This window comes from Colletes latitarsis, chromosome 9 (assembly GCF_051014445.1).
Source record: "Colletes latitarsis isolate SP2378_abdomen chromosome 9, iyColLati1, whole genome shotgun sequence".
In the NCBI taxonomy this organism is placed as follows: Eukaryota; Metazoa; Arthropoda; class Insecta; order Hymenoptera; family Colletidae; genus Colletes; species Colletes latitarsis.
Genome location: NC_135142.1, coordinates 9,542,464 through 9,555,409, shown reverse-complemented (window position 1 = coordinate 9,555,409; position 12,946 = coordinate 9,542,464).

Genomic DNA, 12,946 nt, shown 5'->3' with positions numbered 1-12,946 from the left:
GGACATAACCCAGACCTAACCGGTGTTATCCTCCAAAATATTGATCGAAACCAGGGTTAATTGACTGCCTCAGTGTGGTGCCACATTACTACGTGATTCAAACACGAAAAAAACCCAGGATCTGGCCAACAAGTATGCGAAGAAGGCAAAATCATGAGCCAGATGCGGGCATAACCCTGACCTAACCCAGACCTAACCGGTGTTATCATCTGAAAAATTGATCGAAACCAGGTTTAATTGACTGCCTCAGTGTGGTACCACATTACTACGTGATTCAAACACGAAAAAAACCCAGGATCTGGCCACCAAGTATGTGAAGAAGGCAAAATCATGAGCCAGATGCGGGCATAACCCAGACCTAACCCAGACCTAACCGGTGTTATCCTCTCAAATACTGTCCGAATCCAGGTTTAATTGACTGCATCAGTGTGGTACAACATTATTACGTGATTCAAACACGGAAAAAACCCACGATCTGGCCAACAAGTTTGCGAAAAAGGCGAAAGTATAAGCTAGATGCGCGCATATACCAGACCTAACCCAGACCTAACCGGTGTTATCCTCTAAAATACTGTCCGAATCCAGGTGTAATGGGTTGTTTCTGTGTCGTACCACATAACCACGGGATTCAAAACCGAAAAAAACCCAGGATCTAGCCAACATGTTTGCGAAAAAGGCGAAAGTATAAGCCAGATGCGGGCATAACCCAGACCTAACCCAGACCTAACCGGTGTTATCCTCTGAAATATTGATCGTAACCAGGTTTAATTGACTGCCTCAGAGTGGTACCACATTACTACGTGATTCAAACACGAAAAAAACCCAGGATCTGGCCAACAAGTATGCGAAGAAGGCAAAATCATGAGCCAGATGCGGGCATAACCCAGACCTAACCCACACCTAACCGGTGTTATCCTCTAAAATACTGTCCGAATCCAGGTTTAATTGACTGCCTCAGTGTGGTACAACATTACTACGTGATTCAAACACGGAAAAAACCCATGATCTGGCCAACAAGTTTGCGAAAAAGGCAAAATCATCAGCCTGATGCGGGCATAACCCAGACCTAACCCAGACTTAACCGGTGTTATCCTCTGAAATATTGATCGAAACCAGGTTTAATTGACTGCTTCAGTGTGTTACCACATTCCTACGTGATTCAAACACGAAAAAAACCCAGGATCTGGCCAACAAGTATGCGAAGAAGGCAAAATCATGAGCCAGATGTGGGCATAACCCAGACCTAACCCAGACCTAACCGGTGTTATCCTCTAAAATACTGTCCGAATCCAGGTTTAATTGACTGCCTCAGTATGGTACAACATTACTACGTGATTCAAACACGGAAGAAACCCATGATCTGGCCATCAAGTTTGCGAAAAAGGCGAAAGTATAAGCCAGATGCGCGCATATACCAGACCTAACCCAGACCTAACCGGAGTTATCCTCTAAAATATTTATCGAAACCAGGTTTAATTGACTGCTTCAGTGTGTTACCAAATTACTACGTGATTCAAACACGCAAAAAACCCAGGATCTGGCCAACAAGTATGCGAAGAAGGCAAAATCATGAGCCAGATGCGGGCATAACCCAGACCTAACCCAGACCTAACCGGTGTTATCCTCTAAAATACTGTCCGAATCCAGGTTTAATTGACTGCTTCAGTGTGTTACCACATTACTACGTGATTCAAACACGAAAAAAACCCAGGATCTGGCCAACAAGTATGCGAATAAGGCAAAATCATGAGCCAGATGCGGGCATAACCCAGACATAACCCAGACCTAACCGGTGTTATCCTCTGAAATGTTGATCGAAACCAGGTTTAATTGACTGCTTCAGTGTGTTACCACATTCCTACGTGATTCAAACACGAAAAAAACCCAGGATCTGGCCAACAAGTATGCGAAGAAGGCAAAATCATGAGCCAGATGCGGGCATAACCCAGACCTAACCCAGACCTAACCGGTGTTATCCTCTAAAATATTGATCGAAACCAGGTTTAATTGACTGCTTCAGTATGGTACAACATTACTACGTGATTCAAACACGGAAGAAACCCATGATCTGGCCAACAAGTTTGCGAAAAAGGCGAAAGTATAAGCTAGATGCGCGCATATACCAGACCTAACCCAGACCTAACCGGTGTTATCCTCTAAAATACTGTCCGAATCCAGGTTTAATGAATTGTTTCTGTGTCGTATGTGGTATGTGGTTACCACGTGATTCAAAACCGAAAAAAACCCAGGATCTAGCCAAGATGTTTGCGACAAAGGCGAAAGTATAAGCTAGATGCGCGCATATACCAGACCTAACCCAGGCCTAACTGGTGTTATCCTCTGAAATATTGATCGAAACCAGGTTTAATTGACTGCCTCAGTGTGCTACAACATTACTACGTGATTCAAACGCGAAAAAAACCCAGGATCTGGCCAACAAGTATGCGAAGATGGCAAAATCATGAGCCAGATGCGGGTATTACCCAGACCTAAGCCAGACCTAACCGGTGTTATCCTCCAAAATATTGATCGAAGCCAGGGTTATTTGACTGCGTCATTGTGTTACCACATTACTACGTGATTCAAACACGAAAAAAACCCAGGATCTGGCCAACAAGTATGCGAATAAGGCAAAATCATGAGCCAGATGCGGGCATAACCCAGACATAACCCAGACCTAACCGGTGTTATCCTCTGAAATGTTGATCGAAACCAGGTTTAATTGACTGCTTCAGTGTGTTACCACATTCCTACGTGATTCAAACACGAAAAAAACCCAGGATCTGGCCAACAAGTATGCGAAGAAGGCAAAATCATGAGCCAGATGCGGGCATAACCCAGACCTAACCCAGACCTAACCGGTGTTATCCTCTGAAATATTGATCGAAACCAGGTTTAATTGACTGCTTCGGTGTGTTACCACATTACTACGTGATTCAAACGCGAAAAAAACCCAGGATCTGGCCAACAAGTATGCGAAGAAGGCAAAATCATGAGCCAGATGCGGGTATTACCCAGACCTAAGCCAGACCTAACCGGTGTTATCCTCCAAAATATTGATCGAAGCCAGGGTTATTTGACTGCGTCATTGTGTTACCACATTACTACGTGATTCAAACACGAAAAAAACCCAGGATCTGGCCAACAAGTATGCGAATAAGGCAAAATCATGAGCCAGATGCGGGCATAACCCAGACATAACCCAGACCTAACCGGTGTTATCCTCTGAAATATTGATCGAAACCACGTTTAATTGACTGCTTCAGTGTGTTACCACATTCCTACGTGATTCAAACACGAAAAAAACCCAGGATCTGGCCAACAAGTATGCGAAGAAGGCAAAATCATGAGCCAGATGCGGGCATAACCCAGACCTAACCCAGACCTAACCGGTGTTAGCCTCTAAAATACTGTCCGAATCCAGGTTTAATTGACTGCCTCAGTGTGGTACAACATTACTACGTGATTCAAACACGAAAAAAACCCATGATCTGGCCAACAAGTTTGCGAAAAAGGCGAAAGTATAAGCCAGATGCGCGCATATACCAGACCTAACCCAGACCTAACCGGTGTTATCCTCTAAAATATTGATCGAAACCAGGTTTAATTGACTGCTTCAGTGTGTTACCACATTACTACGTGATTCAAACACGAAAAAAACCCAGGATCTGGCCAACAAGTATGCGAAGAAGGCAAAATCATGAGCCAGATGCGGGCATAACCCAGACCTAACCCAGACCTAACCGGTGTTATCCTCTGAAATATTGATCGAAACCAGGTTTAATTGACTGCCTCAGTGTGGTACCACATTACTACGTGATTCAAACACGGAAAAAGCCCAGGATCTGGCCAACAAGTTTGCGAAGAAGGCAAAATCATGAGCCAGATGCGGGTATTACCCAGACCTAAGCCAGACCTAACCGGTGTTATCCTCTAAAATACTGAGTGAAACGAGGTTTAATTGACTCCTTCAGTGTGTTACCACATTACTACGTGATTCAAACACGAAAAAAACCCAGGATCTGGCCAACAAGTATGCGAAGAAGGCAAAATCATGAGCCAGATGCGGGCATAACCGAGACCTAACCCAGACCTAACCGGTGTTATCCTCTAAAATCCTGTCCGAATCCTGGTTTAATTGACTGCCTCAGTGTGGTACAACATTACTACGTGATTCAAACACGAAAAAAACCAGGATCTGGCCAACAAGTATGCGAAGAAGGCAAAATCATGAGCCAGATGGGGGCATATCCCTGACCTAACCCTGACCTAATCGGTGTTATCCTCAGAAATATTGATCGAAACCAGGTTTAATTGACTGCCTCAGTGTGGTACCACATTACTACGTGATTCAAACACGAAAAAAACCCAGGATCTGGCCAACAAGTATGCGAAGAAGGCAAAATCATGAGCCAGATGCGGGCATAACCCAGACCTAACCCAGACCTAACCGGTGTTATCCTCTAAAATATTGATCGAAACCAGTTTTAATTGACTGCCTCAGTGTGCTACAACATTACTACGTGATTCAAACACGGAAAAAACCCAGGGTCTGGCCAACAAGTTTGCGAAAAAGTCGAAATCATGAGCCAGATGCGGGCATAACCCAGACCTAACCCAGACCTAACCGGTGTTATCCTCTAAAATACTGTCCGAATCCAGGTTTAATTGACTGCCTCAGTGTGGTACAACATTACTACGTGATTCAAACACGGAAGAAACCCATGATCTGGCCAACAAGTTTGCGAAAAAGGCGAAAGTATAAGCCAGATGCGCGCATATACCAGACCTAACCCAGACCTAACCGGTGTTATCCTCTAAAATATTGATCGAAACCAGGTTTAATTGACTGCTTCAGTGTGTTACCACATTACTACGTGATTCAAACACGAAAAAAACCCAGGATCTGGCCAACAAGTATGCGAAGAAGGCAAAATCATGAGCCAGATGCGGGCATAACCCAGACCTAACCCAGACCTAACCGGTGTTATCCTCTGAAATATTGATCGAAACCAGGTTTAATTGACTGCCTCAGTGTGGTACCACATTACTACGTGATTCAAACACGGAAAAAACCCAGGATCTGGCCAACAAGTTTGCGAAGAAGGCAAAATCATGAGCCAGATGCGGGTATTACCCAGACCTAAGCCAGACCTAACCGGTGTTATCCTCTAAAATACTGAGCGAAACGAGGTTTAATTGACTCCTTCAGTGTGTTACCACATTACTACGTGATTCAAACACGAAAAAAACCCAGGATCTGGCCAACAAGTATGCGAAGAAGGCAAAATCATGAGCCAGATGCGGGCATAACCCAGACCTAACCCAGACCTAACCGGTGTTATCCTCTGAAATATTGATCGAAACCAGGTTTAATTGACTGCCTCAGTGTGGTACAACATTACTACGTGATTCAAACACGAAAAAAAGCAGGATCTGGCCAACAAGTATGCGAAGAAGGCAAAATCATGAGCCAGATGGGGGCATATCCCTGACCTAACCCTGACCTAATCGGTGTTATCCTCTGAAATATTGATGGAAACCAGGTTTAATTGACTGCCTCAGTGTGGTACCACATTACTACGTGATTCAAACACGAAAAAAACCCAGGATCTGGCCAACAAGTATGCGAATAAGGCAAAATCATGAGCCAGATGCGGGCATAACCCAGACCTAACCCAGACCTAACCGGTGTTATCCTCTAAAATATTGATCGAAACCAGTTTTAATTGACTGCCTCAGTGTGCTACAACATTACTACGTGATTCAAACACGGAAAAAACCCAGGGTCTGGCCAACAAGTTTGCGAAAAAGTCGAAATCATGAGCCAGATGCGGGCATAACCCAGACCTAACCCAGACCTAACCGGTGTTATCCTCCAAAATATTGATCGAAACCAGGGTTAATTGACTGCTTCATTGTGTTACCACATTACTACGTGATTCAAACACGAAAAAAACCCAGGATCTGGCCAACAAGTATGCGAAGAAGGCAAAATCATGAGCCAGATGCGGGCATAACCCAGACCTAACCCAGACCTAACCGGTGTTATCCTCTAAAATATTGATCGAAACCAGGTTTAATTGACAGCCTCAGTGTGCTACAACATTACTACGTGATTCAAACGCGAAAAAAACCCAGGATCTGGCCAACAAGTATGCGAAGATGGCAATATCATGAGCCAGATGCGGGTATTACCCAGACCTAAGCCAGACCTAACCGGTGTTATCCTCCAAAATATTGATCGAAGCCAGGGTTATTTGACTGCGTCATTGTGTTACCACATTACTACGTGATTCAAACACGAAAAAAACCCAGGATCTGGCCAACAAGTATGCGAATAAGGCAAAATCATGAGCCTGATGCGGGCATAACCCAGACATAACCCAGACCTAACCGGTGTTATCCTCTGAAATGTTGATCGAAACCAGGTTTAATTGACTGCTTCAGTGTGTTACCACATTACTACGTGATTCAAACACGAAAAAAACCCAGGATCTGGCCAACAAGTATGCGAAGAAGGCAAAATCATGAGCCAGATGCGGGTATTACCCAGACCTAAGCCAGACCTAACCGGTGTTATCCTCTAAAATACTGAGCGAAACGAGGTTTAATTGACTCCTTCAGTGTGTTACCACATTACTACGTGATTCAAACACGAAAAAAACCCAGGATCTGGCCAACAAGTATGCGAAGAAGGCAAAATCATGAGCCAGATGCGGGCATAACCGAGACCTAACCCAGACCTAACCGGTGTTATCCTCTAAAATCCTGTCCGAATCCTGGTTTAATTGACTGCCTCAGTGTGGTACAACATTACTACGTGATTCAAACACGAAAAAAACCAGGATCTGGCCAACAAGTATGCGAAGAAGGCAAAATCATGAGCCAGATGGGGGCATATCCCTGACCTAACCCTGACCTAATCGGTGTTATCCTCTGAAATATTGATCGAAACCAGGTTTAATTGACTGCCTCAGTGTGGTACCACATTACTACGTGATTCAAACACGAAAAAAACCCAGGATCTGGCCAACAAGTATGCGAAGAAGGCAAAATCATGAGCCAGATGCGGGCATAACCCAGACCTAACCCAGACCTAACCGGTGTTATCCTCTAAAATATTGATCGAAACCAGTTTTAATTGACTGCCTCAGTGTGCTACAACATTACTACGTGATTCAAACACGGAAAAAACCCAGGGTCTGGCCAACAAGTTTGCGAAAAAGTCGAAATCATGAGCCAGATGCGGGCATAACCCAGACCTAACCCAGACCTAACCGGTGTTATCCTCCAAAATATTGATCGAAACCAGGGTTAATTGACTGCTTCATTGTGTTACCACATTACTACGTGATTCAAACACGAAAAAAACCCAGGATCTGGCCAACAAGTATGCGAAGAAGGCAAAATCATGAGCCAGATGCGGGCATAACCCAGACCTAACCCAGACCTAACCGGTGTTATCCTCTAAAATATTGATCGAAACCAGGTTTAATTGACTGCCTCAGTGTGCTACAACATTACTACGTGATTCAAACGCGAAAAAAACCCAGGATCTGGCCAACAAGTATGCGAAGATGGCAATATCATGAGCCAGATGCGGGTATTACCCAGACCTAAGCCATACCTAACCGGTGATATCCTCCAAAATATTGATCGAAGCCAGGGTTATTTGACTGCGTCATTGTGTTACCACATTATTACGTGATTCAAACACGAAAAAAACCCAGGATCTGGCCAACAAGTATGCGAATAAGGCAAAATCATGAGCCAGATGCGGGCATAACCCAGACATAACCCAGACCAAACCGGTGTTATCCTCTGAAATGTTGATCGAAACCAGGTTTAATTGACTGCTTCAGTGTGTTACCACATTACTACGTGATTCAAACACGAAAAAAACCCAGGATCTGGCCAACAAGTATGCGAAGAAGGCAAAATCATGAGCCAGATGCGGGCATAACCCAGACCTAACCCAGACCTAACCGGTGTTATCCTCTGAAATATTGATCGAAACCAGGTTTAATTGACTGCTTCGGTGTGTTACCACATTACTACGTGATTCAAACGCGAAAAAAACCCAGGATCTGGCCAACAAGTATGCGAAGAAGGCAAAATCATGAGCCAGATGCGGGTATTACCCAGACCTAAGCCAGACCTAACCGGTGTTATCCTATAAAATACTGTCCGAATCCAGGTTTAATTGACTGCCTCAGTGTGGTACAACATTACTACGTGATTCAGACACGGAAGAAACCCATGATCTGGCCAACAAGTTTGCGAAAAAGGCGAAAGTATAAGCTAGATGCGGGCATATACCAGACCTAACCCAGACCTAACCGGTGTTATCCTCTGAAGTATTGATCGAAACCAGGTTTAATTGACTGCCTCAGTGTGGTACCACATTACTACGTGATTCAAACACGAAAAAACCCCAGGATCTGGCCAACAAGTATGCGAAGAAGGCAAAATCATGAGCTAGATGGGGGCATAACCCAGACCTAACCCAGACCTAACCGGTGTTATCCTCTAAAATACTGTCCGAATTCAGGTTTAATTGACTGCCTCAGTGTGGTACAACATTACTACGTGATTCAAACACGGAAAAAACCCTTGATCTGGCCAACAAGTTTGCGAAAAAGGCGAAAGTATAAGCTAGATGCGCGCATTTACCAGACCTAACCCAGACCTAACCGGTGTTATACTCTAAAATACTGTCCGAATCCAGGTTTAATGGATTGTTTCTGTGTCGTATGTGGTATGTGGTTACCACGTGATTCAAAACCGAAAAAAACCCAGGATCTAGCCAACATGTTTGCGAAAAAGGCGAAAGTATAAGCCAGATGCGGGCATAACCCAGACCTAACCCAGACCTAACCGGTGTCATCCTCTAAAATATTGATCGAAACCAGTTTTAATTGACTGCCTCAGTGTGCTACAACATTACTACGTGATTCAAACACGGAAAAAACCCAGGATCTGGCCAACAAGTTTGCGAGAAAGGCAAAATCATGAGCGAGATGCGGGCTTAACCCAGACCTAACCCAGACCTAACCGGTGTTATCCTCCAAAATATTGATCGAAACCAGGGTCAATTGACTGCTTCATTGTGTTACCACATTACTACGTGATTCAAACACGAAAAGAACCCAGGATCTGGCCAACAAGTATGCGAAGAAGGCAAAATCATGAGCCAGATGCGGGCATATCCCGGACCTAACCCAGACCTTACCGGTGTTATCCTCTGAAATATTGATCGAAACCAGGTTTAATTGACTGCTTCAGTGTGTTACCACATTCCTACGTGATTCAAACACGAAAAAAACCCAGGATCTGGCCAACAAGTATGCGAAGAAGGCAATATCATGAGCCAGATGCGGGCATAACCCAGACCTAACCCAGACCTAACCGGTGTTATCCTCTAAAATACTGTCCGAATCCAGGTTTAATTGACTGCCTCAGTGTGGTACAACATTACTACGTGATTCAAACACGGAAGAAACCCATGATCTGGCCAACAAGTTTGCGAAAAAGGCGAAAGTATAAGCCAGATGCGCGCATATACCAGACCTAACCCAGACCTAACCGGTGTTATCCTCTAAAATATTGATCGAAACCAGGTTTAATTGACTGCTTCAGTGTGTTACCACATTTTACGTGATTCAAACACGAAAAAAACCCAGGATCTGGCCAACAAGTATGCGAATAAGGCAAAATCATGAGCCAGATGCGGGCATAACCCAGACATAACCCAGACCAAACCGGTGTTATCCTCTGAAATGTTGATCGAAACCAGGTTTAATTGACTGCTTCAGTGTGTTACCACATTACTACGTGATTCAAACACGAAAAAAACCCAGGATCTGGCCAACAAGTATGCGAAGAAGGCAAAATCATGAGCCAGATGCGGGCATAACCCAGACCTAACCCAGACCTAACCGGTGTTATCCTCTGAAATATTGATCGAAACCAGGTTTAATTGACTGCTTCGGTGTGTTACCACATTACTACGTGATTCAAACGCGAAAAAAACCCAGGATCTGGCCAACAAGTATGCGAAGAAGGCAAAATCATGAGCCAGATGCGGGTATTACCCAGACCTAAGCCAGACCTAACCGGTGTTATCCTATAAAATACTGTCCGAATCCAGGTTTAATTGACTGCCTCAGTGTGGTACAACATTACTACGTGATTCAGACACGGAAGAAACCCATGATCTGGCCAACAAGTTTGCGAAAAAGGCGAAAGTATAAGCTAGATGCGGGCATATACCAGACCTAACCCAGACCTAACCGGTGTTATCCTCTGAAGTATTGATCGAAACCAGGTTTAATTGACTGCCTCAGTGTGGTACCACATTACTACGTGATTCAAACACGAAAAAACCCCAGGATCTGGCCAACAAGTATGCGAAGAAGGCAAAATCATGAGCTAGATGGGGGCATAACCCAGACCTAACCCAGACCTAACCGGTGTTATCCTCTAAAATACTGTCCGAATTCAGGTTTAATTGACTGCCTCAGTGTGGTACAACATTACTACGTGATTCAAACACGGAAAAAACCCTTGATCTGGCCAACAAGTTTGCGAAAAAGGCGAAAGTATAAGCTAGATGCGCGCATTTACCAGACCTAACCCAGACCTAACCGGTGTTATACTCTAAAATACTGTCCGAATCCAGGTTTAATGGATTGTTTCTGTGTCGTATGTGGTATGTGGTTACCACGTGATTCAAAACCGAAAAAAACCCAGGATCTAGCCAACATGTTTGCGAAAAAGGCGAAAGTATAAGCCAGATGCGGGCATAACCCAGACCTAACCCAGACCTAACCGGTGTCATCCTCTAAAATATTGATCGAAACCAGTTTTAATTGACTGCCTCAGTGTGCTACAACATTACTACGTGATTCAAACACGGAAAAAACCCAGGATCTGGCCAACAAGTTTGCGAGAAAGGCAAAATCATGAGCGAGATGCGGGCTTAACCCAGACCTAACCCAGACCTAACCGGTGTTATCCTCCAAAATATTGATCGAAACCAGGGTCAATTGACTGCTTCATTGTGTTACCACATTACTACGTGATTCAAACACGAAAAGAACCCAGGATCTGGCCAACAAGTATGCGAAGAAGGCAAAATCATGAGCCAGATGCGGGCATATCCCGGACCTAACCCAGACCTTACCGGTGTTATCCTCTGAAATATTGATCGAAACCAGGTTTAATTGACTGCTTCAGTGTGTTACCACATTCCTACGTGATTCAAACACGAAAAAAACCCAGGATCTGGCCAACAAGTATGCGAAGAAGGCAATATCATGAGCCAGATGCGGGCATAACCCAGACCTAACCCAGACCTAACCGGTGTTATCCTCTAAAATACTGTCCGAATCCAGGTTTAATTGACTGCCTCAGTGTGGTACAACATTACTACGTGATTCAAACACGGAAGAAACCCATGATCTGGCCAACAAGTTTGCGAAAAAGGCGAAAGTATAAGCCAGATGCGCGCATATACCAGACCTAACCCAGACCTAACCGGTGTTATCCTCTAAAATATTGATCGAAACCAGGTTTAATTGACTGCTTCAGTGTGTTACCACATTACTACGTGATTCAAACACGAAAAAAACCCAGGATCTGGCCAACAAGTATGCGAAGAAGGCAAAATCATGAGCCAGATGCGGGCATAACCCAGACCTAACCCAGACCTAACCGGTGTTATCCTCTGAAATATTGATCGAACCAAGGTTTAATTGACTGCTTCAGTGTGTTACCGCATTACTACGTGATTCAAACGCGAAAAAAACCCAGGATCTGGCCAACAAGTATGCGAAGAAGGCAAAATCATGAGCCAGATGCGGGTATTACCCAGACCTAAGCCAGACCTAACCGGTGTTATCCTCCAAAATATTGATCGAAGCCAGGGTTATTTGACTGCGTCATTGTGTTACCACATTATTACGTGATTCAAACACGAAAAAAACCCAGGATCTGGCCAACAAGTATGCGAAGAAGGCAAAATCATGAGCCAGATGCGGGCATAACCCAGACCTAACCGAGACCTAACCGGTGTTATCCTCTGAAATATTGATCGAAACCAGGTTTAATTGACTGCTTCAGTGTGTTACCACATTTCTACGTGATTTAACCACGAAAAAAACCCAGGATCTGGCCAACAAGTATGCGAAGAGGGCAAAATCATGAGCCAGATGCGGGCATAACCCAGACCTAACCCAGACCTAACCGGTGTTATCCTATAAAATACTGTCCGAATCCAGGTTTAATTGACTGCCTCAGTGTGGTACAACATTACTACGTGATTCAGACACGGAAGAAACCCATGATCTGGCCAACAAGTTTGCGAAAAAGGCGAAAGTATAAGCTAGATGCGGGCATATACCAGACCTAACCCAGACCTAACCGGTGTTATCCTCTGAAGTATTGATGGAAACCAGGTTTAATTGACTGCCTCAGTGTGGTACAACATTACTACGTGATTCAAACACGGAAAAAACCCTTGATCTGGCCAACAAGTTTGCGAAAAAGGCGAAAGTATAAGCTAGATGCGCGCATTTACCAGACCTAACCCAGACCTAACCGGTGTTATCCTCTAAAATACTGTCCGAATCCAGGTTTAATGGATTGTTTCTGTGTCGTATGTGGTATGTGGTTACCACGTGATTCAAAACCGAAAAAAACCCAGGATCTAGCCAACATGTTTGCGAAAAAGGCGAAAGTATAAGCCAGATGCGGGCATAACCCAGACCTAACCCAGACCTAACCGGTGTCATCCTCTAAAATATTGATCGAAACCTGTTTTAATTGACTGCCTCAGTGTGCTACAACATTACTACGTGATTCAAACACGGAAAAAACCCAGGATCTGGCCAACAAGTTTGCGAGAAAGGCAAAATCATGAGCGAGATGCGGGCTTAACCCA